The sequence below is a fragment of the Cupressus sempervirens genome, chromosome 6 (genome assembly GCF_028749045.1).
Source record: "Cupressus sempervirens isolate cs-2001-9-10 chromosome 6, ASM2874904v1, whole genome shotgun sequence".
Classification (NCBI taxonomy): Eukaryota; Viridiplantae; Streptophyta; class Pinopsida; order Cupressales; family Cupressaceae; genus Cupressus; species Cupressus sempervirens.
The window spans coordinates 256,184,588-256,199,816 of NC_143123.1; positions in this window are offsets into that span (position 1 = coordinate 256,184,588).

The window sequence follows — 15,229 nt, forward strand, 5'->3', positions numbered from 1 at the left end:
AAATCTAGTTTAGGAACCAAGCGAGACAATATAGTAACTTAGGAGACAATTTGACAATGTAAAATGTCATACAATATTGTTCATATAATAGGATGACACTTTTTCTTGGTACCACAATTTTTCTTCAGCAATGTGATATAACTCAGTATAAGGAGGAGATATTAGTCAAAGTAACTAGGTGATACTTTTTTTGGATAAAAAGTATTGTATGGTATTTATCCAAAAAGGATGTGATAGTTTGCTAGTGAATTGTAAAAAGAAGATAGTGTTGAACCAAAAGTTTATGTTTTAGTTTGTTAATCAGATAGATTTCATATCAGATAGTGTGAGATTTTAGTTTTTGTCAATAAAAAATAGGATTTGTAGACAATAAATGTATTTTGCATGTCTCAATCAGTTGAACAAGGGAAAAAACAACCTTTCCAACACACATACCATGTGATATCAAAACAAATTTATGCCATGCTAATGAGATGTTTGATGTGAAAGAACATTTAAATAGGTCAGCACATTCAAGAACACTTGCCAAACATATCTACCTAGAAGTCATAGTTCATTACTCAATAACTTGGCCCACACTAAGTGCTTCTTTTCCTCACACCAAGTGGTTTCCCACAAGAGATATTGTCTTTTTCATGGATAAGTACAACCAAGGGAACATAGATGGTGATGTAAAATCTTGGGATGATCTAGGTAATCCACTAGGATCGATCCTTGAACTAAGAAGTTCAGTGGAAAAATAAGATAGCTAGTAACCTAGGGTGTTTAGAAAGGATTTCTATTCATAGCACTCCTCTTTCTCCTAATATAGGACACCTCACCTTCTGTTGAGTAACTAGTCTTACAACCACAAGAGTACCTTAAGCATTCCTCCCTAGTGATCTCCTTGTGGTCACAATCCCACAAGCAACCACACTAGGTAAGACAAGTGCTACATCTACCAAGGTTTTGTGTCCTTGATAGCCTTGAGATTATAGTGGGTTGGAATAGCCAAGTTCACTTATCCCCACTTGGGTCATTCTTGTTGGGATTCAAATTTGAAGCTCTAATTTTGAGTACCATTCAAAAAATCAAGCCCTATAAGTTCTTTTTAATGCATATGTACCTTCCTATTTGTTTGAGGCCTAAGAGTTGTTTAATGCATCTAATACCTTGAATTCAGCATGTCCATGCATTCTATAATGATAAATTGACATTTTGAATCATTCTTTAAAGTTTTATTATAAGCAGTGTTCTTTTTTGTATTTTTGTGAAGTGTCAAATAGTGACAAGAGACCTAGTTTGCATTTTGAATATCTTGTACCTATTAGTGTTTCATGATTTGCCTCTTTAGAATTGTTTTGTATGCATATTAGTGAACCTATATTTCAAGTTTCATGTCATTTCAATATGTTTTGATTAAGTTTTGAGTTCCTCAAATTTGGTTACTTATCTGTCATGTTGATGCATATTTCTCAGAAATCTAGGAAGCCCTGTTTGATTGATTATAACTTTGACCCAGTTGACCCTGCCGAGAAAATTCCTCTTGAATTGCATTCTATAGGTCACATGCTCTAGATTTAAGCCTATGAAAAATCTATTTGGTCAGTTTACAAATGCAATTCTGAATGCAATTTATAACTTTTTACAAGTGTCATAAAATGTAGATTGTTTAGTACCCCTGTTTGGGATGTTGTAACTCTTAATCCGTAATAGATGAGATAAAATGGTTTCTACCACTAAATCCTACTCTAAAAATAATCTAAATATTCCAGTTTTTAAACCTTGATGAATCTTTTTGCACAATTTCCCAAGCCCATTCTATTTGCAAAAAATACTTTTCTATTGATGTTTCCAGCCCTACAATTCTGACTACCTAACCTCACACGCTTTCCAAATGCATCTTGTTATTCATCATGAGCCCAAATCATATAATTACATTCTCCTCATGGCAATGAAATAATTCTCTAGTTGTTAAGCTTTCAAGTATCTATTTTCCTAGTTTTTGAAGCTAAAACCAAACTTATTTTATGGTTTTTAAACATGTTTATTTGTAGACAGTTTTGATTGGACAACTTTGAACATCAATATCTTTTGACTGAGTGGTCATCATGCGATGAGATTCGGTAGGGTGCATGGATGTTGAAAAAAGAGCTATTATCTTAGATCTCAAGGCTTGGTTAGGTGTTTATGTCATTTTTTTAAAGCCAGCTTGTAGGCCTTCCTGTTAGAGATTCACAGTTTGTAGATAAGTGATAAAATGAATTCTGATGATGGTTTAGTGGTTAAATTTGATCTTGATTAGTGCCCGAAGCTCATTGGATCATTTTGCAATGTCAATTGTTCTAAAATGGATTTTTTTAAACTAGGCCCCTTTTTAGGGCCTAACTAATCTCAACATATTAATGAGCATTGGGTTTTAAAAGCAATGTTATAATATTTTTATGTTAATATTTCCTTGTATGCAAAGAAAGTGGAGTTGATAATTGGATTTATTGTAAGTGGGCTTTATGAGTGGATTGGGACTTCATCTAGAACCTTTCTTTTTCAAACCTTTATTGAGAATTCTGGAAGTTGTCATAATAGATGGAACACCCAAGTGATAACGAGCCCCTTCTCTGTGCTCAGTCTTTAATAAAGCCACATTCAGCTAAAATTAAAACCACACAAAGCTAGATCATCCCTTTTAGCATGAGAAAAGGTGGGGAAGAATATTTCTAAGTTTACTATTTTTTGAGGATATGAAGGAGTTAATAAGAATGTGGCGCCTTCCTTTCTTGGTGATTGGGGTTTGTATGATGCTACAGTCCATGGTTGAGGAGCAGGCACAGTAGGAGAGGAGAAAGAAAATAGAGCACTCCCACAACAAGATGAGAGGAAGAAATGCATGATAGGGTAGTGATGAAATGAAAAATGAGCCCCATGGCACACAAGGAGCAAGGTCCATGGTAGAGGCAATCCACAAATGAAGAGGCCACAATATTGGAGAAAGAAGACAACATGTCCATTGTAGGAAGAAGCAAGACAACCCACATCAAGGTACACAAAAGGTACAAAGACCACATCTCTATAGGGGAGGTAGAGTAGAGGCAATCTACTATGAAATAGGTAGGAGTTTCCACATGCCAAAAGAAGAGCAGGGCAAAGGTTTGTGGTAGCAGACATTTTAAAAGGCTAGAACTAAAGAACAAGCTCCAACATACAAAAGAGGTCCACATAAGAAGCTAGAAGAGCATCCATGGCAGAGGGTAGCTAATGCTTGGGATCCATACAATGATGTTGAAGTATTCCATGTTGCAAGATGTTGGGGATGACATTAAAGGAATATGTTCTATAGCATAATCCCATGACAAAGGTGGAGCCTCATGGCATTGAAGGAGACTTTTAGACCCACAAGTAAGTGTGGCATTTAGAGAAGAAAAGAACAAAAATCAATTTTTGGAGATCACCTTTAAATATTTTGTCCCATGTCATTTTCTAATGTTTAAAAACATAAGAGCACAATGAACAAGTGTCTTAAGGACAGTCTACATTTGAAGGTGGAGCTCTCAAGGAGGGGCTCACAATGGTGATGTTAGTGGTTATAGTAAAATAAATTTTGACTAATCAGGCACAGGTCAAAGCTAATGCCATGTGGCACATCTGAAGGCTAGCTCATGAGATTAGGACATGCATGGAAAAGGGGCTACGATGTTACGATGTTGACATGAGATCAAGAAGCTCAATTTGAAGGTGAACGTTGCTACAACCAAATCATATGTTTGGAAGGAAAAATGTGAAGAGGTAAGATGCTAAAAATTTGGTGACTTTTGTATGTTTGAGAGATATAAATTTGGGGGTCATCATATTACGAAGTTGGAGATTAGCATAGGATTGGATATGGATAAATGTATTGTTGAGATGTTATGATTTTTCATAGCATCACAACATCATACTATCATAAGATTTTGAAATTCAAGTGTTTCAAATGCATAATGTGAAGCGAGGCACACCTATAATTTTGACAAATCAGATTTTGATAAGTGGCAGAAGGGAAAAATGAATAAAGGATAAAATAAAAGATTCAAATCAGATTTCTCCAATCTATATGCTCAAAGTTCAAAGATTTGAATAATTTTAATGTTATTATATAGTTTATAGTATGTAATATTTTAAATTTTTCATTTTTTATGACTGCTCATAACCTAGGGTTGGAATTTCAAATGGACCTTAGAGGCACAATTTTTATCCAAAATATATAGTATAATGTATCATTGGAATTGGCAAGAGATGAACTATCTATTTCTGCAATCAATTTTTACATAGGTATTCACCATAAGTAGCTATAGGAGGTTTTGTAATTTTGGGGCATCCTCAGTTTAAAGTGCAAATTTGATGTTTTCAATTTGAATTGAAATCAGATATGTTTATATTTGCATCAGATTTGATTTCATTGACACTTATGAGGGATGATTTGATTGTTTTAGAGGTAGTTAGAAGCAATGCTATTTTTGCCGACAGGGGTAGTTGGGATTCACAGCTAAGGGTAGATGAAGACATGACTAAATTAGTTTGAGGCTCCTATACTTCATGATGCATATCAAAGTTTCCTTCAAGGGAGAGTTTCTTGCATTATCCTAAACAAGATATTTCAATAGCAATTGATGAGATTTGATTGCCAATAGATGAAGAAGATCGGTTTCAACAACATCAGGATGAAGATAATTTTAGTAGGACACATGTCACTTCTAGATCAGATCTAGGAATTCATTCCTTGTCTATACCTTTCTTTTATTCTTTCTTTGAAGTGGGGGGTTTGGTTTTATTTCCTGTCTACTGAGTAGAGCTCTAGCTATGAAGGCCACACATCCATTTTTGTCAAGTTTCTGGGTTCATTTCACATATTTCTTTCTCCGAGATAATAAAAATTGATGATAGATCATGTAATATATCCTAAGTTTCATTTAGTGTTACTAGTTAATGTATTTATTCTTTCCAAGGATAAATTTACAAAGGAGATTTACAATGAATTATTTGTGTTCTCTTATTCTGTCTCCTAATTCTCCATATGTTGTTAACTTTGTGATTGAATGAATAAGGTTCATTTAATTGAAGATAACTTAGATGAGTTGTGTGTCAGATCTGTTATTACTTTTCATTCAAGGAGTTAAGTAAATGCTTCAATGATTTGATAAGGTTTCTAGGTGTATGGAGGGGATGCTAGTAAGAATGGAATTTGGGGATTTCAGTTGATAAACTCAATTTCAAGGCAATCAAGTTAGGTCATCTAACTGGTGGTGACTCTATGTTGCAATAGATAAGGCACTGACCACTAAATCAAATGCAAGCTAGTATGAAGGTCATTTGCACAAATAATTTTAATCAATTTAGTTCAATTTTTCTTGTTTTGTAGTGGATTGAAAGGAATTAACCCTCACTTAGCTTATGGATTCATAGGTTATGATCTGTAGCTATTTCATTCCTATGTTATTGCATAAGTATTAGAAGATAGAAGGGTTTCATCTGCTATTAATAGGTTCATATTTTATGTTTATTTGCATTGGTACCATATATCAGAACCTCAAGGTTAACCCACCTAGGTGTTGCAAAGCCATAAATGAAGAAGGAGTTATACCTTATAGTTGGCCCAAGATTTGTAGTCAAGTGCATCCATCATAGGAATTTTCTAACCTTATATTTATTGGTCTAGTTTCTTGGTTATTTAAATCTATTAAATTAGGAGCCAATAGTTCCTCTTGGTTGCCCAAGAGCAGGCCCTCTAAAAGTTTCTAGACTAAACAAAAAGTGGATCAACTTTTGAAAGTCAAGATTATTGATTCACCACAAGGGTGAAGAGCATCCTCTTCTATTCTAATCATTTCACCCAAACACACCAAGAAGATTCAATTATCCCCTTGCTTTCAAAATCCAAAGGTGAGTCAAGATTTCAAATTCACCATAAGGGTGAAGAGCATACTCTCCTATCACCAAAGAACTCCAATCACAATTTTTAATGTGCCTATGAAAATGAAACAACTAGTAGATGTTGCACATGGAATTGAAGAAAGATCAAGAAAGTTTGGGTATCACTGCAAACAATCATTAGTAGCCCTTGTGCATTTGAAGCTTTGACATGCATTCTTTTTTGCTAGATTTTTTATTTTTTTCTATCTTTGACATGTGTTCCCTCCAAAACCACAAGTTAGAGCATATGAAAGTAGACAAAAAACATTAGTTTTGATGTCTACCATCCTACATGAAAGCTTAACTATGGGAAAAAAATTTAAAAATTTTGTCATTTTTTATACATTTAAAAACAACTTAGAAAAGGCCAAATCCTATGGAACCATCAAAAGTATAATTTCATTTTATACTCTATTTTTTTTAGTATACCATTGAGTTAGTCCCAAAATAGCAACAAAAAACTATAAGGAAACCTCTGTTAAATAATCACAGACCTATAAAAACCAATAAGAAGCAAGTATCAACTAAAAAATTGACAAAATCACCCAAACAACAAGCAGATTCAAGCTAGGTGACAGCTTTTGCTAGAACATTTTCATATGATACTCCTAAGTATACACCTTCATGTAATATTTCTGCTTCATCTAGATGATAAACTTACTATATTGAGGTGATACAATTCAATAGTATCATGTGATACATTTATAGAAAAAGTGTCACACTACAGTACTAAAAAATGTTAGACAATATTGGAAAAATATCACCCAAAATCCACAAGTAGAAAAAAAAAAATTATGAATAAAATGCAGAATATATAGCAAAAACAATGAGATAAAGGACAAAACCAATTGTTCTACCCCATGGTGGGTGCCAAAAATTTACACTGAGAAAGTGTCACACACTAAACCCTTCTATCCAAGTGATTCTATGAGTTCAAAATGCTTAGATGTTGGCTTAGAGCTCCCTATCCATGGAGTGCAAGAGAGTGTTGAGATTGGATTGAAAAATATCATTGTTGAGGGAGATTGTTGTGATTAGATTACAAGAAGGAGATTGTTTAAGAAGATTGCATGTTTTAATTATTATTTTGTCACTGATGTCAAACCTACTATTTTTTGGGAAGACAATTTCTTATATGATTTAAGTACTATCACTTAGTTGATTGATGAAGAGGATTTGATCAAAAGATGTAACAATTGCACCTAGAGGAAAGGTTGAGTTATAATTATGTAAAGAAGTAAAAGAATTAGTTAAGATAGTGATAACATGATGTATTGATAATCTGCTTAAGGTTACAAAGGTTGGTTATACTACGAAATTTTAGAAGAAGAAGTTACACAAAGGTTGTTTGCCAAGCTTGATCGAGTGGAGAGTAGGTGCTGAGCAAAGTTAGTGCAAGCCAAAAAAAAATCAATTGGAGCTGAGTAAAAGTTCATTCTAGTGTATGTCAAGTGGAACAGTAGATGCTGAGTAAATTTTAGTTGATGCCGAGCACTAGTGAACTTTAGTTTGTATCAAGTAAATTCTTAGAGGATGTCGAGCAACATAGTGTGTGTCGAGCATCAAAAGATAGATAATGTTGAGTGGTTGCATTATTTAGAAGATCATAAATTTTATGGATCTAAGCCAACACGTTTATTTTCTTGAAATTTTTGAACCAAGTGGAAGATAAGATTGATGAGCTAGTGGTACAAAATTCAAGATAAACTATTTTTAGGTGAATTCAAAGATGATTCAATAAGAAATATGGAATGTGAGGTAGATTCATTGTATCTTACCTAATCCATCCTAACCCTAATTTGGATGATTGAGAATGAGTGGCTAAAGATCTTAATTTCTTATTTATAGAAATGGCTTGTTAGAAACAAAGGTGGTTATGTGCAAGAACTTAAGGAAGATAAGGAGTCAAGGGTTTTTGCTTCATCAAGTGAGCTGAGAGAAGAGATTGCATTGACATGTTGAGCAAGAAGGCTTAAGGATATGAATGCTTGAAGGGTGAACAAGATGTTAGAGCTGAAAGCTAAGAAAGCCAAGTAGAATTGAGGACTACAATACTGATTTGTAATATGAAAATGATGTTGTAAGTTGTTATCAAATCAAGCCTTACTATTACTCTATAACAATTATATGAGTCTAGGGTAAATCCTTTGGATTAAGGTTGACTTAATAGTCATTTCTAAATCCTTTAATCGGGTGACATTCTAAGTGAATGGTCTAAAGTCCTCTAATAAGGCTCACTCTTAAGAGGGTGATTGAAATCATGTAATATGGTCACATTTAATAGTGTGTATTGTAACCTTTAACAGGGTTGTCTTTTCATAGGGCATCACTTCAGAAGAGTGAAAAAGAATAGCATGTTACTGGTGGGTTTTTACAAATTAGGTTTCTATGCAAATCATTGTGTTAAGTGTGTTGATGAATCTATTATGTTTCATGTTTACATTTTTGCAAGTAGATTTGATAGTAACCTACAAGTTTTAAGTGATTACATAATCTTATGGATGCATGCATGGTGAAGATAAATGTTTTATGGGTTCACTAAGTTGTGGAAAGTTTTGTTTATACATCTAGACCTTGGATAATTGATTCACCCCTCATTTATTCTAAAGTATTCCAAAAATTAGTATCATAGCCATTTGCTTAAAGAGGACTAGTTTGAAGGTGCCAGAAGCACAAGATCAAGATGTTAGAAAGAGATACCAAAGCTCAATAGAGATAACTTTCTTGCATGGAAAAAATTGATGAAGCTACACCTTGGAGGACTTGGCAATCATGCATAATCTACCTTTACCATTGAGCATGTTGACCCTGCTAGAGCCCCAAACTACTGAGAATATGAGAAAGAAGAAATAACATAACTAGGAAATGTTGGAGATTGCCTCTGCCCTAAGTTATGTTGAATTTGATGATATCAAAGGTCTTGATATTGAAAAGAAAATGTGGGATGCCCTTGCTACTATCTATGGAGGAGACACCAATGTTCTTAGAGACAAATCTAAAAGTCTCAGAGGAAAGTTCGATGATATGAGAATGGAAGAAGGCACAATATTGCTCAATAGGATAAAAGAAGTAGTTAATGCAATAAGAGGAGATAATGGAAAATTAGATAATAAATACCATGTTAAGAAAAGTTTTAAGAACACTACTACATGTATATGCTATTAGAGTCTTTGCAATTCAGGATCTAAGATGCATACTAGGGAATGATCTTTCACTTGAAGGACTAGTAGGTAGACTTACTACTTTTGAGCTATCGAACTTTGATAATTACAAACCTGAGAGTATTGAATTTGCTTTCAAAGATAAAGTGTCATTAATGGAACCTAATGAGAAGAAGAAGAAAAAATATATATATATATGTATCCAGTGACAATGATACAAATGAGGAGGATGTTGAATAACTTAAAGCACTAATAGTAAGAAGATTCCACAAAGGTAAAGGTAAGTTCAAATGTAAATTATCTATCATTTGTTTCAATTGCAATGAGGTTGGTCATATTGTTTTTAGATTTACAAAGAAGAAAAACTATAGAGGTGGTGACAAGTACAAGAGTAGAAGAGATGAAGACAACAAGGACTATAGAGACAAAGGCAAAAGGTCATGCTACACTGCTGAATAAAGTGGTATATGTTGTAATGAAGGATGAATCTAACAAAGATGAGGCAACTGCACTTGTGACCTATGTAAACAAGAATGACAGGTGGATCATTGATAGTGGGTGTTCACATCACATGACTAGAGACAAGAGTAAGTTCATTTCCTTGAATTGTTATGATAGAAATATGTAAGATTTTGTAATGATGCACCATGTTTAATAAAAGGAAAATGTTCTATCAAGCTCATAGATAAGATTTTATGTGGAAATGCTTACTATGTTGAAGGACTTAACTATAATCTCTTGAGTTTCTCACAATTGAATAATTAGGGATGTAAGGTTGAATTTGAAAACAAGGTTGGTAAGATATATGACACAAATGAAAGACTAATTAGAAAAGGTGATCAAACTAGAAGTAATATATTCTATCTTGATATAGACAATGCTACTTGTCTAATTGTAAAATATGATGATGTATGGCTATGGAATAAAAGGTTATGTCATGTCAATTTTGATAACCTAGTCAATATCAGTAATATGAGAAAGGTTAGTGAGTTGCCTAAGTTGAAGAAGCCTGATTATGTAATGTGTAAACAATGCCAGTTGGGCAAGATGACAATGTCAAGTTTTAAGAGTAAAACTTATATCTCTAAAGGAATACTAGAGTTTGCTCATACTAACTTGTGTGGACCAATGTAAGTGAAAAGCTACAAAGGAGATAAGTATATTATTTTGTTTGTTGATGATTATTCTAGAATGATGACAACTATGTTTCTGAAAAAGAAATCTGATGCCTTCCAAATGTTTAAGTGGTACCTGACAAGAATTAAGAAGGAAATAGATAAAAATATGAAGGGTTTAAGATCTAACAAAGGAGGAGAATTCACATCAAATGAATTTGAGATGATTTGTAATGATAGAGGAATCCAAAGATAGACATCTACCCCTACAACCCCTCCAAAAAATGGAATTATTGAAAGGAGGAACAAATCTGTAATGGATTGTGCTAGAACACTCATGATGGAGAAGAATATTTCTTTGAAATACTAGAGAGAAGTTGTAAGTGTAGCTATCTATAGCTTGAACTGTGTACAAGTCAAGAAAGGTACTCATTCAACACCTTTTGAATTGTGGTATGAATACTCACCCAATATAAAATATTTTAAGGTATTTGGAAGAAAATGTTTTTGATTAGATAAACAGGTTTTACAAGGATCCTGAAACCTAAGAGTTACTACATATCAAGCTGAAAATAAGCGTTAGAAGCCCAGCCACAAAACAAACAAGTCTAAAGGCTAAAACAACACAAGGCCCAACCAAATAAACAAAAGAAAAAGACAAGGCCAAACCAAAAAGATAAAATGATACAATCAAAAGCCAGAACAAAAAGCTAGCCAAAAAGGAAAAAGACAAGAACTACTCCTTGATCTTTATTTCTAGCTCCTGCATGACTTGAGTAGCCTCCTATGCTATCTTATTCTCCTCAGCCTCCTGCTGGTGAGTCCTATGATCTTCTTGGTCCAGAGTAGAAAAGGTGATACTAGTGGTATTATCTTCATCAGATCTGGATTTACCCCTATCTTTTCCATCCACATCCCCCTGCATGCCTCTATCTTTAAGCCACTTAGTTAAAGATAAAATGTTGTTATTGATCGAGTTGATCAGTGAGATCGTCTGGCTCGATAGATTGTGATTATAATTTTCTAGATTGTGGATCCTCCTTTCTACTAGGCTATGCCTATCATCATAATCTATCCCTTTCTCTAGACTCTTAAGATTCCTGGCTCCTTCCATTTGAACACCTTCTCCTTAACCTCCTCTAGCTTGTGAAAAAGCCACTTGATTGACCTAAAATTATCAATCATGTTGTTGCGGGCATTTTTTAATAGGTTCATCCCACATTCCCTAGCATTATCAGAGATAGCCACAATCATAGGGTTAATGAGCTCTTCAAGACATGATTCCTCCTTATTATCCACCAGGATATGGGGGTTCATCACTTCCCTGAAAATACCCATTTCTAAGGTCCTCACATTAAAATTTCTCCATGCTTTCCTCCTTTCTTTGGCCAGCACATCCCCACACTCAGCACCAAAAGTATCCTAAGCTTGCTCCTCTAGATGGGCCTAGGGATGGATGGGGAGAGAGGGATTGGGGAAGAGTCCAAGTCCTGTTGTAGCCTCTCATCCTCCTTGCCCACCCTCTTGCATTTCTTCCCACCCTGGGATTCCATTTTTTCTACCTACCTTTCCTATTCCTCATCTTTAGACTCCATTTCCTCCTCTTCATCATAGGTGTCCTATTCCTCCTTCTCAGTCTTCTTCTGACCATGATCTCTAGGGATAATTCTTCTAGGAATGATGGGGGAGGGAGATTTCTTAACATTTGGCAAAGCTTTTTTACCTGAAAAGGTAAGCCCTCCATCCTCAGAACTAATGCTCTGAATATCATCTGAGTCAGAGGAATAGCTAGAGCTTTTGATTTCCTCATTCCCAACCTACAACAGGATGTTACTAATCATCTGAGCCTTGAAGTGCTCATAGATGAGTAGTAACAACCCCTCATGCAGAGAAGGGTTAGCTGTAGGTTTCTTTTTGAAGCTTGACACCACCTTGCTCATAGAATTCAACAAATAGAAAGGGAAGGAAACTTTTCTATTATGACAAAAAATGATTTAGAAGAACAAAATTGTGGGTGTGAACATGATCAAACCTAGAGTCTAGAGTAATGTACTCAATGACAACACACAGAACATACCTCCAAATCTTCATTATAGACTCTGGACCATAAAACATATCACTTTTTTCTAGGGCATTCAGCTCCTTAGGGTTGTCGACAAAGTCCTTCACAGCACTGGTTGAAAGCTTTTTATCCCTAAAGAACTTAAAGCCCACCATAGGAATCCCCGTCATAGCCAAGATCACCTCCTCCATTATTAGAAAAGCTATCCCATTCACCTTAACTCTACCATCCTTCCACAAATTAACCATGCTGTTAATCACATTTTGGTTATAGCCATGTAGCTTCATGATATACCTTGAAATCCTACCCTGAACCAGCTACTCCCAAACTTTCTCCTTGCTTCTCCATTTCTCAATTTTTCCCATCGATTCTTTTCTACACCTTTCTCCCACCATGTTGGTACTTTGCTCTCCCACAATTCTCATAAGCATAGCTCTATGAAACCTCACAACTTGATAGATTTCTCTGTGTTTTTTATGGTAGTTGAAGATGTAGTCCTTATCTTTGCTTAGATTATAAATGCAACAAAATACCCATGAAGCGTGCCAAATAAAGTGAAATAATTCCCAATTCTTGCATTTACCAATGCAACCTTTATGAGTAGTATGCTTTCCCCATAAGCCTTTCCTATTCATAATAGTAGATTAATCTCCTCCGTACTCCCTTGGATCTTATCTAGCTCGATTAGACTCTTAACATTCACCATAAAACTCTTTCCTAGTTGTCAGGTCATTTTTTGGTCAGATTGGACACCATTATTTGCAAACCAATTTGCCACCGAGTTAGCTTCCCAAAAAACATGAGTGACATGGACTCTTTCAAATTTAGAAAGAGTCTCACGTGTCTCATTAATAAGATTTGCAATCAACCACAAATAATGAGATTTTCCTTTTAAACTGTTAATAACATTATTCAAGTCCCCTTCAAGCCTTAAGTTGGTAACTCCAACTTCAAAAGCTAGTTTCACCACATGATAGGCCACACTGGCTTCTGCAAAGTGATTAGTTTGGAGTCCAAGCGAGAGAGAGAAAGCTGCAACTCCATCCCCGAACTCATTCCTAATAATGCCTACACATCTTGAGGATCCAAGATTTCCCTTTGAGGCCCTGTCAAAATTGGCTTTATGTCATCCTTCTGGGGGGAGAAGCCACTTGGCTTCCTGTCCTTTTAGCAATCTTTCTTTATCCTTCTCCATTTTCCTACTGCCCATTTTGATATCTCCCCCATTCCTTACTAGGTATTTTTCCTTTTTATTTTCATTAATCTATTTTCTAAGAACAATGGTTGGTTCCTCTCTATCTCTAAAGATTCTATTATTTCTCTCCTTCCATATGCTCTAGTAGAAGTGGGGTAAGATCCAGATACCTAAATCTTGCAAAATAGGGGAATAGATCAAGGATTTCCATTGGTAGAAAAAATCTAGGAGGTTATCTGGCATGCACTAGCTAATCTGTAAGTCTTGGGTCAGGAACTCCCAAACCTCCCCAAAGAAGGTACAGTGAATGAACAAGTGATTGCCAATTTCCAACTAATTCTTACATAAACTACATCTACTTGGTAGAATCTGACCTCTTTTTAATAGGTTGTCCTGAGTGAATTTTACTAGGTTGTCTTTAAAATATATTGATTTTTGGAGTGAAGCCTAGGATCCGAGCTTTTGACCAAGGAGGTCTCTCTTTTGAGCTCCAAAGAGCCATATAACCAGAATCAATAGAGTAATTACCACTGGAGTTGTCCCCTAGATCATTTCATCCCTCTTGTTGCCAAGAACCATTGAATTTAACATTAACATGACTGGACTTAGAAATATTATAGATAGATTTATCCAAACCTGGTTGTTCCTATAATTATAGACTTCCAGCCCAAAAAGTTGGATAAAATAGTTCACCCAAACATCATAGACTAGATTGTTCATTAGGGGGCCCTAAAAAAGCTAATTATCAGACTAGAACTGGATATCCTCCCCATTTCCTAATTTCCAAGAAACTTTGGCCTTTTCCAATTCTCTAGCTTTAAGTAAACCATTCTAGATAGCAAAACCTTTAGGAATGTCCTCAGAAAAGAGGGAGAATTGGATAGAAGGCCTCTTAATGTACTTATTGGCCAAAGTGTCTCTCCATTCCCCAGTACTATTGAAGATACACCATAATTTCTTTGCCAAAAGAGCCTTATTAAGGTGAGAAGGCTTCCTTATGCCAAGACTTCCATAGCACTTAGGAAGGAAGACTTTGTCTCAGGCAACTAATGGGTATCTTTTTTTCCCTTCAACACCTGACCATAAGAAATCCCTCTAAATTTTCTCCATCTTCTCTATGAATTTAACTAGGGATCACAAAGAGGCTTAAGGTGTACATTGGCAAATTTTGAAGGGTAGACTTAACCAGCTAACATTTGCCAACTTGGTTGAGGATATCTCCTTTCCAACCTAAAAGCTTTTTGCTGAACCTGTCTATAATGCCATTCCAGAAGGAGTCAAGAGGAGTCAAACCCAAAGGAAGTCCAAGGTAGGTAGAGGGAAAATTTCCCCCATTACAGCCCAGAATCCTAGAGATTTTCCTCTATCTATCCTCTGGAGTGTTACTAAAATATAAGGAGCTCTTATCCCAATTAATTAGTTGACCTGACCCACTAGAGTAGGTATCCAAGACATCCTTCATGGTTTTTTCCTCCTACATAGAAGCCTCTCCCCCCATGATAGTATAATCAATCAAGTGTTGATACAAAAAATGATCACTTTTGGAGGAAGGTTTTAACCCTTTGATACTGCCTTCTTTCTTTTTTCTCTCAATAAACCTTCCCATACATTCAGTCAGGATAATGAAGAGGATAGGTGAGAGAGGATCCCCCTACCATAGCCCTCTTGAGGGTTTCAAAAAATCTGAAGGGGCTCCATTAACCAACACAACAAGAGAGGAAGTAGTGACAAGCTGAGAAATCAGTTTGCACACTTTATTGTCAAAACCAAAATC